Genomic DNA, 14,520 nt, shown 5'->3' with positions numbered 1-14,520 from the left:
ATTCCATGGACAGAGGAGCCTGGTAGGCTATAGTCCATGGTGTCTCAAAAGAGTAGAACATGACTTAAGCAACTAAGCAATAACAATACAAAAATTACATCGAGTTTCTATGATTCAGGATCATCACTATTGTACTCACAGAATTACTGTGGTAGGTGGGAATATCTAATCCTATCCTGGAGTTCTCCAGGTTATTGCTACTTAAAAATAGCCAAGCTGGCTTTCTTGTATTAAATTGTAGTTTTTTGAATCCCTTCGCTAGAAAGGTGGGAGCTGTCCAAGGTCTGTGTCTAACAGCTTCCAGTGTTCTCCTGACTTGAGGCTCCGCAAATGTGGTGAGCGCGAAAGAGACTTGCGCAAGTTATCTTTTAAGGGGCTGTTGCTTCATTCTGGAAGGTTCTGACTCCTCTCTTTGGTTTTGCTTGTTACTTGTGGGCTTTTTTTCTGGTTTTATTGAGATATATTTGGCATATACGATTGTATGGATATGTGTGCAATATAATGATACATGTATGTGTGTAATGTTATGTGTGTGTGTGTGTGTATAAACAGTAAACTAAGGTAATAATCCAATTATAACCTCACAGTTATAATTTTTTATTGTGATGAGAGCTTTTAAGATTTACTCTCTTGCCAACTTTCAAATATGCTGTACCATATTGTGAGCTAATATAGTCACCATGCTGAATATTACATCTTAAGAACTTACTTATAACTGTAAGTTTGTATCTTTTGGCCACCTTTACCCAATTCCCATCCCACCCCCTAACATGACTGGCAACCACTAACCTTTTGTCTTTTTCTATGAATTTGGGTTTTTTGGATTCTACTTATGAGATACAATATTTGTCTTTCTCATTATGACTTATTTTAAAAAATAATTTTATTCTTTTGGCGGCATTGGGTCTTCATTTCTACGTGGACTTTTCTCTTGTGGAGCAAGTGGGAGCTATTTTTTGTGGTGGTGAGCAGGCTTCTACTGCAGTGGCCTCTCTGACAGGAGTGACCTGAAAAAAAATGCACTTCCCTAAGTGAGAGACAATGTGCTCACATATGCAGTGCTTGGGATATCTTTCTGTGTTCATTCTTTTTGAGAATATGCGGTTGAGATGGCTCATTTGTATCAACATATGCCCATCCCACATTGCCGCTTCACATGATTTCCATGGCAGACACTGATAATTCATCAGAGATTGATTACTGTGCTCCAATACTGTCTCAGAATTCTTGTCCACAGAACACTCATGGTAGCAACTAGTGATTAATCAGGCAACATATGAGATAAAAGCTATTTTCCGGCTGTGGCCTACTGCATTCTAGTGCTGCATTAGAACTATAGGTATTATGAAAAAGCAAGTACATGTGTTTCCCAGGTTGTTATAAATAAACTAAATAAATAGAACATATCTGAGTAATTAAGAAGCAGTAGTCAAATGTATCTTCTCTTCTGGGGATGGAGAATCACTACCACTGTATCTGGTTCTTTACTCTGATGGTCAAATATTGAGGTAGATGCCGCTGAAAGGCTCTTGTAACCTTGGGAGTTAATGTTGTATCAGAGATGGAGCAGCCCCTAACACAACGGCTACCAACACTGATGTGTGTAAGGATCATATGAAGAATAATGTAAAATTCAGATTTCCTGAGTCCTACCCCAAGATTCCCATTCAGTAAGCATGGACTCAAGCCCGGGAATCCAATTTTTTTATAAGAACTTTGTTAATTCTGATCTAAATGGTTTGAGGGCTCCACTTTTGAGAAATACTCTGCTAGCAGAGTGGTCTCCAATGCAGGGTCTGTACATCTCTGTCCCAAAGGAAGAGTCCTTTGTGGTGCAGGAACACAAATTTAGAACTTCTACCCATGTTTATCTTAAGAAAAGACAGTCCCTAAGCTTTCTGCAGATTTTCGCCACTGTTCTGGTTGAATCTGTATGATAGTCTTCAAGTCATGTCCTGGACAAAGTGTTTAGAATCATGATAAATTGACTGAGGGTAGAAGTTTACTTGGGTTTTGCTTACTCTGATATAGAGAGATTTATGTTGCCTGGGGTAAATGGATTTAAGGGTCAATGATCTTGTTTAATTAAACTACCCCTCACAGCATAAACAAGTGGCTTAAACAAGTATTCCACAAAGAACCTGTGAATTGATGATAATGCCAAAGGAGCATTATCACAAGGGAGCATAAGCCACAAGGGAGCACAAGGAAATGGCCATGCTGACAATTGTCCTGTTCATTCAAAGCTCCTGTTTAGCTGCACCAAGGTGTGAAAGAAATAATGGCAATCTAGTCAGATACAATTGCCAAGAAGATGATTTCTAATATGAATTAATAGTGATGTCATTAATGATGAGCCTCTCCCAAAATGCCTTATGTGTCCTGAGAGATTAACTAATGTCAATCTGAGCAACAGGGAAGAATAACTATTAGAGAAGCATTCGAAAAATGAGAGTATAGTGCAGAGGTTAGGACTCAGATGCTAGAGTCAGACTACTGGGTTTGAATTGAAGTTTTGGTTCTTACAAGCTGTGCGACCTTGGATGAATTACTTACATGCCTCACGACTCAGTTTCCCCATCTGTAAAATGGGGGTTGAGAATAGTACCTATCTTAAAGGGTTATTATGAAGATTAAATGGGTTAATGTGTATAACATGCTTAAACAAGTGCCCAACATATGGTGTATGCAATACAAATGTTAGTTTAAACATACAGTTTGTCCCATTTTATGTCTTTTGTAGATTTCTATTCATGAAATTTTATATGGGTGTGTTATAACATTTGTAAATAAATATGCTGACATTGGAGGTCCATGCTCAAACATTGTGCCTGATAGGAGTGAGTGAGTAAAACACCTACAGTTCACTTTCCAGTAGATACTGGAGCTCCTGAAAGTGTGCTAGGTCTCAGGAGTATGAACAGTTAGATTACTGGTATAACCCTTCACTGGGTCTGGAGTCAGGGCCTCTGCTGTTTGATGAGCATTGGGTATAAAAGCAAAAACATAACAACTTTTGACAATTTTCTCTGTACATTTCTTCTGTATATTAAATGTTCTGACTTGTCAGTTAATCCACTTCCTTTCATACCTTTTCATTCGAGTCCTCCTGTCATGCCAACATAATTCCTTAAAACAACAACAACAACAACAACAACAACAACAACAACAGTGTTTGGGAATGGGTTAGTTGGCATGAATGAATTTCTGAGGACTCACTTGCTCCCTGATCCTTTTTTTCCTTCTAACTGTCACCCAGCCCTGTGCCCCAAGGGCTTCTATTTGTGGGCACAAATGCTCCCCTGAACGGGACATACCCAGGCCAGGTGGAGAAGCAGATACATGTATACACTGTTCTTTCCTTTCCACTCAGTACAGCTAAGTGAAGCAGAATTCTTTTTCAAAAACATTACTGGGGTAGCTAAACAGTAATGGGAGAGGCTCAAGTAAACAAAAATATATATGTATGTAGCATATATGTATATATATATGCTTATATACAAATGTTTATATGTATATACTAGTCCATATACATATACCAAATCTCAATATAGCAATATGTATTTTAAAATAATTCTAGAAGAATGAATTATTAACTAATGAAATAAGTGTGAGGATGTTTTATATGAAATAGATCTTTTAATTGCATGCATGCTTCCAAATCAGAGGAGGCAATGGCACCCCACTCCTGTACTCTTGCCTGGGAAATCCCATGGACGGAGGAGCCTGGTAGGCTGCAGTCCATGGGGTCGCTAAGAGTCGGACACGACTGAGAGATTTCACTTTTACTTTTCACTTTCATGCATTGGAGAAGGAAATGGCAACCCACTCCAGTGTTCTTGCCTGGAGAATCCCAGGGATGGAGGAGCTTGGTCGGCTGCCATCTATGGGGTCGCACAGAGTCGGACACGACTGAAGCGACTTAACAGCAGCAGCAGCAGCAGCAGCAGCAGCATGCCTCCAAATGGAGACTTTCTAAAACATTATGAATTCAATAATATGAAAAATCAAAATAAAAAGGAATAAACAAAGGCAACATCAAACCATTGAAGTAGAGATGAATGTCCAGTCTTTCTTCCCTGTTAATTTTTACTGAACATATAGCTCTTCTTAACCTCCTCTATCAAACTCCCACCCAAGGTGGGTTCACATGGGATATCCTGCTCCCCAGTGCCTACTTTCCAGTTGTCTGGAGGTTAGAGTTTGGACTCTGAAAACTGTCAGTTTCCTCTGTGTTCTGATTTTACCTAATGGGCTTATGCACAGGATTACTCTAGAAGACCCCAAATGTCCTGCCCCTCCCCCACCCCCGCAACTATCCCTCTCTCTCCCAGTAGATACTTCTCCAAGATTGTTTTACTAGTTTCCAAACATATCAACCTTGTTTGCTCATGGCCTTCTTGAATCTTCTCCCAATACTCTCAGCTGATTCAAATCCTATCTGGCTTCCTAGGACCTCTCAAATCCTTCCTTTTCTGCAGGACTCTCATAGAACAGGGAGAGAGACAACCTTTGGTGTAACTCAGATCACACCCCAGAGCTGTCTGTCAACTTTGTCTGTAGGACTGCATCTCATGTCTCTAAGCAAGATGGCTTGATCTGGAGCAGAGTCATCAGGAGACATCGCTCAGGGGCCTTTTTTCTAGTATAGCTCAGCAATATCCAGAAGCATCCTAATGATGAATATACGTATCATTGAAATGATGCATCTCAGATTTGGAAAAGAATCTATCTCCTACCGCTACCTAATGTGTGAGTCCCCTCTGAGCATCTCAGGGCCCCACATGGTGGTTGCCTCACTGCCTGTCTAGGCATCTCATTCTCCAAAGCAAAATATCTTCCATTTGTTTTAGAACTGCTGTCATAAAACACAGTAGTAGTAGTGCATGTGTGTTTAGTTGTTCTGACTCTGTTGTGACTCCTTGGACTGTAGTCCACCGGGCTTCTCTGTCCATGGAATTTTCCAGGGAAGAATACTAGAATGGGTTGCCTTTTTCTTCTCCAGGAGGTCTTCCCGACTCGGGGATTGAACCCACATTTGTTGCATCTCCTGCATTAGCTGGCAGATTCTTTTCCACTGTGCCACCTGGGAAGCCCCCAAGGCAACACAGCAAAAAGTCAAAACAGAGCTTAAGATTGAACTAGTGCTGAATTTGGAATAGAATGAGTAGTTGGGTTCTCAGGAAACATATTGAATATCACCAGATGATTGAGATTTAATATTTGCTTAATATGCACGCTTGGCTAAGTCTCCTCAAAGTGAATACTGAAAAGGCAATACCGTTTGAGACAGATGGGCTTTTCTTGGGAAACATGGGGTGTTCTAAAATGGTGAATGGCCAGAGAGGGCTGAAAGCTCTGGTTCTTTTCTGAAATCTAAGCTTTTCCAGGCACTGACCAGCTTAGTCAGCTTAAGCTGTTACAATTTATTGGTGCAGTATTGACAATAGGCTTGTTGCTGTGCAAATACATGCATGAGCTTTGCCTTTGGGACGTACATGGTAGATAGGGAATGCTTGTTGACAGTGTTGATTAACTCATTTTAAACACATGGATATTTGTGATTGCACTTGACTAGTTTTCAGTGCTTTGATATTATTTTCAACTTTATAGCTTGTCTTAGTCTCAGGGCAATCCTGTTACTCAGAGGATACTTCAAAGGCCTGAATCTGCCTTGTTCTTCAGCCTTCATTTGTCCTAGATTCTCACATTGAGTTTCCATGGTTGGTCTCCTCTGCCAGCACTGACTCCTTCACTGGTTTATCTTTCTCTGTAGTGGTTGGAGATATTGAGAGCACATTCAAGGCCTTAACCCACATCTTGGAGATGAAAGAAACATTTTATTAAATGCTTTCAATGAGCTAAAAATGAAAGACAAAAGTAGATGGGGCTCTGTTATATTTTGCTGTTGAATTGCCTTTCATTGTTCAAGTAGTAATAATGGCATGTGGGACAAATTGTCAAATTCCTTTGGGATAGGTAGAATAACACCCCTTTCCACCCTCCTCAAAATGCCCCTGTCCTAACCCCCTAAAGCTTTGAATATATTAATTTAGATTGATGATGTAGTTAAAGTTATAGACCTTGAGATAGGGAGATTACCTCAGATTTCCCAGATGGGCCCAGTCTTATCACATGAGTATATAAAATGAAAACCCTTTCTCAGCTGTGGTCAGAGGGCCATGTTATTATCTTATGAAATAAGAGTCAGACAGATTCAACCTACTGACTTGGAAGATGGAGAAAGGGGACCACAAGTCAAGGAATCTGAATGGCCTCTTGAAGTTGGACAAGGTGAGGAAACATATTCTCCCCTAGAATTTCCAGATGGGAATGCAGTGTTGCTGATACCTTGGTTATAGCCTAGTGAGATAGGTGTTTGACTTCTGATCTACTATAAAACAATGAATTGGCATTGTTTAAGCCACTGACTTTTTGGTAATTTGTTATAACAACCATAGAGAGCTGACACACTGCATTTCAAGAGAAACACAATGAAAGCAAATACATTTATGACAGTAAAGGTATTTTTCATTTTTATTGGAAAGATGTCACTGCATTCTGTACCCAGAAGGACTTGCTGCACAGTGAGTTACTGCCCATCGACGTAATGCTAAGGGTCTCAGGAAGGTACGAATGTGCACATGCCCTGATGGCTGTTTGCACTGGAATCGTGGAGAGTGGGAGTGACTGACATCTCTTCTATGAAGCCTTAGAACTCTTTGGCAGTCCGGCAGTAAAATATTTTGAGGGCATCTACACATGACCTTTTGAAAATGCTAGCTGGATGACACTCCTCATTTTAAGTTCTTTAGTTGCTCTTTGCCTTCAATAAAAGCCAGGCTTCTTAGCATGCTCTTTGAGGCTCTTCAAGATAGCTTCTGCCTGTTCCTCCAGCCTTCCATTTTACATCTCCTCTCTTCCAGCCATACCACTGCTGGCCCCTCTTTTTTTAAAAAATTTATTTATTTTAAAAATGATTTATTTGGCTGCATTCGTTCTTAGTTATGGTATCAGTGCAGGATCTTTCATCGTAATGCATTGACTCTCTAGTTGCAGCTCTTGGGTTTAGTTGCTCCGCAGCATGTGGAATCTTAGTTCTCCTCCAGGGATGGAACCTGTGTCCCCTGCATTGCAAAGCGAATTCTTAACCACCAGACCACCAGGGAAATCCCTGCTTGCCCTCCTGAAAGCATCCTATTTTTTCTCACCTCCATGTCATTGCACATGTTCCCACCACCATCTTCTCCCCACAGCTTGCTCCTACTTACTGATGACTCAACCTAGGTATTAGGACTTCACTGGTAGCTCAAACAGTAAAGAGCCTGCTCGCAATGAGGGAGACCCAGATTTGATCCCTGAGTCCAGAAGATCCCCTGGAGAAGGAGATGGCAACCCATTCCAGTATTCTGGCCTGGAGAATTCCATGGACAGAAGAGCTTTGTGGGCTACAATCGATGGGGTTGCAAAGAGTCAGACATGACTGAGTGACTAACACGCACACAACCTAGGCATTAGCTTCCTATGGAGACCTCCTTGGTCTTCTCCAGCCATTACCCACCTCCTCCCAATCCTCACCCCCATAACACACCCATCTTAACATCCATGTTAGCATCATACTGTATTATGACGCAGTACTTGTCTTTTTTTTTTGGCTACACTGCACATCATGTTAGAGAAGGCAATGGCACCCCGCTCCAGTACTCTTGCCTGGAAAATCACATGGATAGAGGACCCTGAAAGGCTGCAGTCCATGGGGTTGCTGAGTGTCAGACACGACTGAGTGACTTCACTTTCACTTTTCACTTTCATGCATTGGAGAAGGAAATGGCACCCCACTCCAGTGTTCTTGCCTGGAGAATCCCAGGGACAGGGGAGCCTGGTGGGCTGCCGTCTCTGGGGTCGCACAGTCACACATGACTGAAGCGACTTAGCAGCAGCAGCAGCAGCACATCACATGGAATCATAGTTCCCCAAGCAGGGATGGAACCCATGCTCCTTGCAGCGGCAGCTCAGAATTCTAACCACTGGACTGCCAGGGAAGTCCCCTTGTCTGTATTTTTAAAATGAGCTCCTTATAGACCTTTTCATCTCTAACCTTAGTGACTACTCCTGCACCTGGCTGGTGTAAGAGATGCTCAAGAAGTACTTGCTAACTGAAAGACTGTGTCCTATTCTCATTGTACGTGAAAGTTCCACATCCTAGAGTGGGAGTCAAAACTTCGGCTTGGGTAATTGGAAGGTTAAATGCTTTCTTTTAAGAGCTTAGAGCTGGTCCAGAGGTTTCTGATTCTTGTTATTTTCTCTTTTTTTTTTTATTAACCACAGTGTGAGATACTTGCCCTAGGCTAATCAATGCAAGAAGGTACAGGGAAAAAAAAAGTTTGGTGTGAGAATGTTTAACCTGGAGCAGAAGGATCCCCTAGAAATTGTATGAATGGGTTTCATGGGGCCTTGCAGACCACTTAACTGTAGATACATGACTTATTTTGGCGTATGTTTCTGGGAGAAACTCAGAGCTTTTCTTATATTCTCAAAAGTGGCCCAGGAATTCTATTGGAAGAGATGGTGCAGCTGTGGAGAAGTAGATTCTAGGAAGCCTGCCTTGACTTCAGGCTGTTCTAGTTCAGTTTTAAGCTTTCCCCTTGTAGACACTTTTGTCACCACATTTGACCCAACAAAAGAAACTATTTGTATTCTTGCTTAATAGGTAGTTTGAGGAAGAAACCTCCCTGGAAGGATGGGTCAGGCTGATACTTCTTTCTTGTTGGGAGTGAAGGCAGTGATTCTGACATTCCTTTAGTAAACATAGAGGGCATAATGATTAGCGGGGCTCAAACACAACAGTTTACATGGGATTTCACATTCTCTTAGGACTGACAGGGGACTTTGAAGTATTGCTTAGTGCCACCACCTGCTTTAAAAAAAAATTTCAGATAAACCATTTGAGTTGAACTAAACTTCATCCCATTCCTAAGTGTGTTTCCTTCACTCCTGAGGTGTTCATGTAGTCCTACCAAGGACACTCTACACTTAAAATGAAAAATCATAGATCTGTTGCTTGGAAAATATTTTGTGTCTTGCCTTTTCCATCAAGCATAAAGCAGTGGAGAGAGACAAAATGTATCCAAGGATTTAGATCCTTTGGTTAAACAGTGTGCAGTCTTCCAGAGCTGGGCACACAACGTGCTCTCTAAACGGCAATATGCCTATGCACAGAAGCTCTTCTGCAAATAAGCCACAAAGTCACAGACTTGGGCATAGTATTTGAATAAGAGCAAGTAGAGGAAAAAAAAAAATCCCTCCCTCAAGGTCAACATCTATGTCTCTGTGAATTCATCTGGAGGCCCTGAAGAAACTATCTCAGTAATTGGGGAATTTTTCCTTGGAGAAGGACAGTTTTCTGACTGCTACAACCAATGCTCATCTAACATTGTCAAAACTGTGAGACCCAGGTGGGGAGAAGCTAGCCATTTTGCCTCAGGAAATGATCTGTCTGCATTGGATGCTACATTAGTGGTTTGGAGATATAAGTGAACCAGATGAAAGATTCAATATAGCAGTTTGAATGCATGCATGCATTAAAATGACAGTTATTTAGAGCATCTACTGCAAGTCTTCCCAGGTGGCAATAGTGGTAAAGAAACTGCCTGCCAATGCAAGAGACGTAAGAGACTTGGGTTTGATCCCTGATTCAGGAAAATCCCCTGGACGAGGAAATGGCAACCCAGTCCAGTATTCTTGCCTGGTGATTCCCATGGACAGAAGAGCCTGTTAGACTAGAGTCGATAGGGTTGAAAAGAGTTGGATACGATTGAAATAACTTAGCTCACACTGTGAGGCAGGGATTATGGTAGGCTCTGAGATTGTCCTAGAGATATTTGGTTACAAGGGGCCCAGTTATTTCAGTAGAACAAATGGATGATGGCCTCTTAGCTTTGTTTATTATTCTGAATATTAATTAATCTGCCTGCATTTATTAGACTCCTATTAATCCTCTTTGGACTTCCCAGATGATGCTAGTGATAAACAATCTGCCTGCCAATGCAGGAGACGTAACAGACTGACCCCTGGGTTGGGAAAATCCCCTCAAGGAGAAAATGGCCACCCATTCCAGTATTCTTGCATAGAGAATCCTGTGGACAAAGAAGCCTGGCGGGCTACAATCCTTGGGGTCACAAAGAGTCGGACATGACTGACTGAGCACAATCGCCTTCTACTATGTGCAGAGCTATGAGAGTAGTGTTGGCAAAGAGATGGAGATGGAGATGATGGAGTGCTCATCCTTAGCAATTTCCTGTCTATTATTGAGTTTTCCCTAAGCCCTCTTTTAGAAGCAGCAAGTTATACCCTATAAATGAAAGTGCTTCCTTTCCCCTACACCCCCTGTCCTTCTGAAGGTGGAGCTGTAGTATGAGTTGCTATAGTTCTTGAGTTTGCCTAAGTGGCAAGGCAAACTCAGTTTGGCAGTAAGGGAGAGCAACAACTAGGGCTAATTTTCCATAAATTCAGCTCACTAAAAGTCTCCAGTCCTCATGAAATCATGGAATCAGCGTACAGAAAATAATTTTAGGGCGTTATTTTCCCTCTTCTCTACAAAGAAGGCTATCTCAGCTGGTCCTTGCAACAGAATTTAGTCCATTATTTTTACTTAAATTCTCCATACTTTGAATTAGAATGTGTTTCTGGAGCCCACTTTGCTTCTACTTTCCAGCATCTTTTACCCTTTGATCTAGGGATTCACACTGACTTTTTTTATATTTTCTAGAATTGAGAATTTTCCCTTTCCTTGAATTACAGTGAAGCCTACCAAATTTTGGTGCTTCTTCTATTGACAATCCCATACAATATCTTTTCCCCTGCCATTGATGAATACTGGCTGTAACTTGAAATCAAGCTAACTTTGATGTGACTGGTAACTACTTGCTATCCAACACTGTAGTTAACACAACATAGGCATGATTTTGGAGAAGGCAATGGCACCCCACTCCAGCACTCTTGCCTGGAAAATCCCATGAATGGAGGAGCCTGGTAGGCTGCAGTCCATGGGGTCGCGAAGAGTTAGGCACGACTGAGTGACTTCCCTTTCACTTTTCACTTTCATGCATTGGAGAAGGAAATGGCAACCCATTCCAGTGTTCTTGCCTGGAGAATCCCAGGGACGGGGGAGTCTGATGGGCTGCCATCTATGGGGTTGCACAGAGTTGGACACGACTGAAGCGACTTAGCAGCAGCAGCAGCAGCAGCAGCAGCAGCAGCAGGCATGATTTTGTACATGCAGAGTTATCACCTTTCAGGTTCTTCCCTTTCCCTCATTTTGTGCTACCTCTTTCCTCAACTCCTTTGAGGCTAAAAACAAATTAGAAAAATTTTCAGAGAATATTTATTTAGCTTCAGAGGATCTCTGGACCTAAAGGTCATTGAGCTGGGCATTTTGTACTTAACTAGAAAATAAAGGATTTTAAGAGGTGGTAAATAGTGCTTTTGATGTTGAGTTTCAGGGAGTTTCCCTAGTAAAGAGAGGTCTAATATAAAATTGCTTATAAATTACACCTTCATTAATAAGTTGAGAAAATAAAGGAAGAATCTCTTTCATGGTTTCTGTGCCATTTTTTAATGCTCACATGCTGTGTGTTTAGGAGAGAATATCTACTGATTGGTTGGATCATTTCCACTTATAATAGAGGAAAAAGATTAATTAGAGGGATAAAGTCTAAATAATCCCTGCTAATACCGTTCAGTGGCAGAAGTATGATAGTTCTAACTCCAGATAACGAATAAGGTGACCCTTTTCTAGGCTGGTCTAGCAACTGGTACTTAAGATTTATTACAACCTGTATCACACTGCATTACAATTATTAGTGTTCTTGTTTGCTTAGCTATTATCATGCTGATTTCTTTACTTTCTGCCATTGCTTTACTGGTTGGAATATCTTTTGGCTGGAAAAGAAAGGAACTAAACTTAAACCCCCTAAGCATAAAAGGAGGTTCATTGGCTCAAATACTGATAAGTTTTAGACTTCAGCCAGACCTGGGTTCAGAGAGTCAAATAATTTTTTATTAATATCAGTATTCACTCTTTTGCTTGCTGCCTATATTTTCTCTCATAGAATAAGGCTCCCACCATGCAGTCAGAGAAGATGGCTTTATGCAGCCACTACATACTTGGAATATATAGCTATGTTTACATTGGAATATATAGCTTGTGATGGGAAAGTTAGTATTTTTTCATTTCTCTGAAAAGATACTTTTGAGAGGACTCTGATCAGTTCATCTCAGGTCCCATGCTTATCCCACTGGGGCCGAGAGAATGGAGGACTTAACTGCACATGTTTGAATCATGTGTCTACTCCTGAGGCAGGTGGACACGGTCAGTCCCACTCAGTCCACAGGAAATGGGATACAGATGATTCCCAAATGAATGGCATATTGGCAAAACTGCCTTCTTGCTAATTAAGATAGCTGTTAGCATCTAAAAGATAATCCGTAATTGCTGAATAAAGAGATAAAAGAACACCTGTTCACTCCATTTTGGCTATTGAAACTTGTCTCCCTCCAATGTCTGGCTTGAATCCCTTTTCCTAGATATCTTCTCAGTTCATTGCAAGCATGACCTGGTTTTATACCTTTGGATTTATATTTTACCTTTTTGTCATTAATTTGAGAGTGGGGCATTGTTCTGAAGCTTTTCTATATTGTCTTTCCTTGATATATGATTCCAATATTACTGTTTAATTTTTGCTGCACCTATGAGACTGTCACTGCATACTTATTGATTTGACTTGTTAGAAAGGACTCTGTGATATGGTAACTTGGCATGCTGTCCTCCTTCAATCTCAACATTTAGGATTGGGGGATGAATATACTCTATATATGTGTAGGCTCTCTTTTCCATGATGTTAGAAGTACTGGGGAATGGTAGTATGAATTAAGCTTGTAGATCTCCTTCTTACTCGGTAGTAAGAAAATGATTTATCTTTTTCACTTAATGTTTCTCCATATATAAAATGTGGATAGCAAAATCTTCTATTCCAGGCTTTTGTGATAATAAATTACATCTCATTTTATTTAATTGCAATCATTATCTTCACTGTGTTTTGTTAATAATGAAAAGTGGCTGATGTCCAGAGGACTGAACAAAGCCCTGTTATTATAGGAATGGGGAGTGTGGATCTAGAATGGGGCTAGGGAATCTTAATTTCTAACAGGATCCTTAGGCATTCTGATACAAAATGAAATAGAATAGAAGAAAAAAATTTATATATATATATATATATAATAAGTGATCTTTAAATCTTATTTGCCTCATACTTCAATTAATTTATCATTTAATATTTCACTCACTCATTTAGTCAACAAATAATTATTTGTTGCTGAGAACAAGTAAGACAAGATCCCTGGTATACTGCTCTACATGAGTGGCTTGAGGATCATGGACAATGGTTAGGAAAGGTCTGTTTGTATAAGATTCACATGGCATGTGTGTGTGCTGTCTCTTCAGTTATGTCCAGCTTTTTTCAACCCTATGGACTGTAGCCCACCAGTCTCCTCTGTCCATGGGGTTCTCCAGACATGAGTACTAGAGTAGGGTGCTATGCCCTCCTCCAGCAGATCCTCTCGACCCAGGGATCGAATCCATGTTTCTTACGTCTCCTGCATTGGCAGGCAGGTTCTTTACCACTAGTGCCACCTGGGAAGCCCAAAATTCACGTGCTGAACTCACTAATAAGAATGCAAATTACAGGATCCCATTCCTGGAAAGGGCTTCCCATGTAGCTCAGTTGGTAAAGCATCTGCCTACAATGTGGGAGACCTGGGTTCAATTCCCGGGTTGGGAAGTTCCCCTGGAGAAGGAAATGGCAACCCACTCCAGTATTCTTGCCTGGAGAATCCCATGGACAGAGGAGCCTGGCAGCTACAGTTCATGGGATCTCAAAAGTTGGATGATGACTTAGTGCTATCTTTCTTTCTTTTCTGTTCCTGCAAAGTCTAACTAACCTCAATAAGGCTGTTGAGAGATCCCCCAACCTCCAATTACTCAGACCCCAGGTGGCCTTTCAAAACCAATGACATAATATATGTGAAAGTTCTCTGAAGTGCAATCACTATTCTGAAGAGGTGATGAGGCTGTTCTGTTTGAGTTCATTATAGCCATGGATTAGCAGACTTGGGGAAGAAACTTGCCACTCAACAATACTTAAATCACTCCATTATGGCTTAGAAAATGCCCATATATGCCATGGAGGAACCCCATGCCCTTGCATGCTCCCAGACCAAAGTTGAAAGACTGGGCTAATATCAGCAGTCACTGCCAAGTGATATAATCAAGAATCATTGAGTCATTTCTATTGAGTCTCCTAACGTAGTATTCGGCCTTGTGAAGCTAGCTGATGAGCTGAACCTTCATCTCTGTAATCACTGGGAAAGCAAAGGTCTAACATGAGATTTTTCTGGCTCTACATACTGATTTTCTTTCTTTCTTTCTTTCTTTTTTTTTTTTTTTGCTGCATTGCACACCAT

General features: G+C 41.0%; 1 non-coding gene across 1 annotated transcript; it reads left to right on the top strand.

Annotated features, from left to right (window-relative positions):
- Positions 1–13,766: 13,766 nt before the first annotated feature.
- On the top strand, positions 13,767–13,838 carry TRNAC-ACA (transfer RNA cysteine (anticodon ACA)). Its single transcript has one exon. It is a non-coding gene; the product is annotated as a tRNA-Cys (tRNA).
- Positions 13,839–14,520: the final 682 nt, after the last annotated feature.

Source organism: Ovis canadensis, chromosome 2 (genome assembly GCF_042477335.2).
Source record: "Ovis canadensis isolate MfBH-ARS-UI-01 breed Bighorn chromosome 2, ARS-UI_OviCan_v2, whole genome shotgun sequence".
NCBI classification, from domain to species: Eukaryota; Metazoa; Chordata; class Mammalia; order Artiodactyla; family Bovidae; genus Ovis; species Ovis canadensis.
Note: the sequence above shows the minus strand (reverse complement) of the source record. Positions and strands in the feature narration are given on the sequence as shown.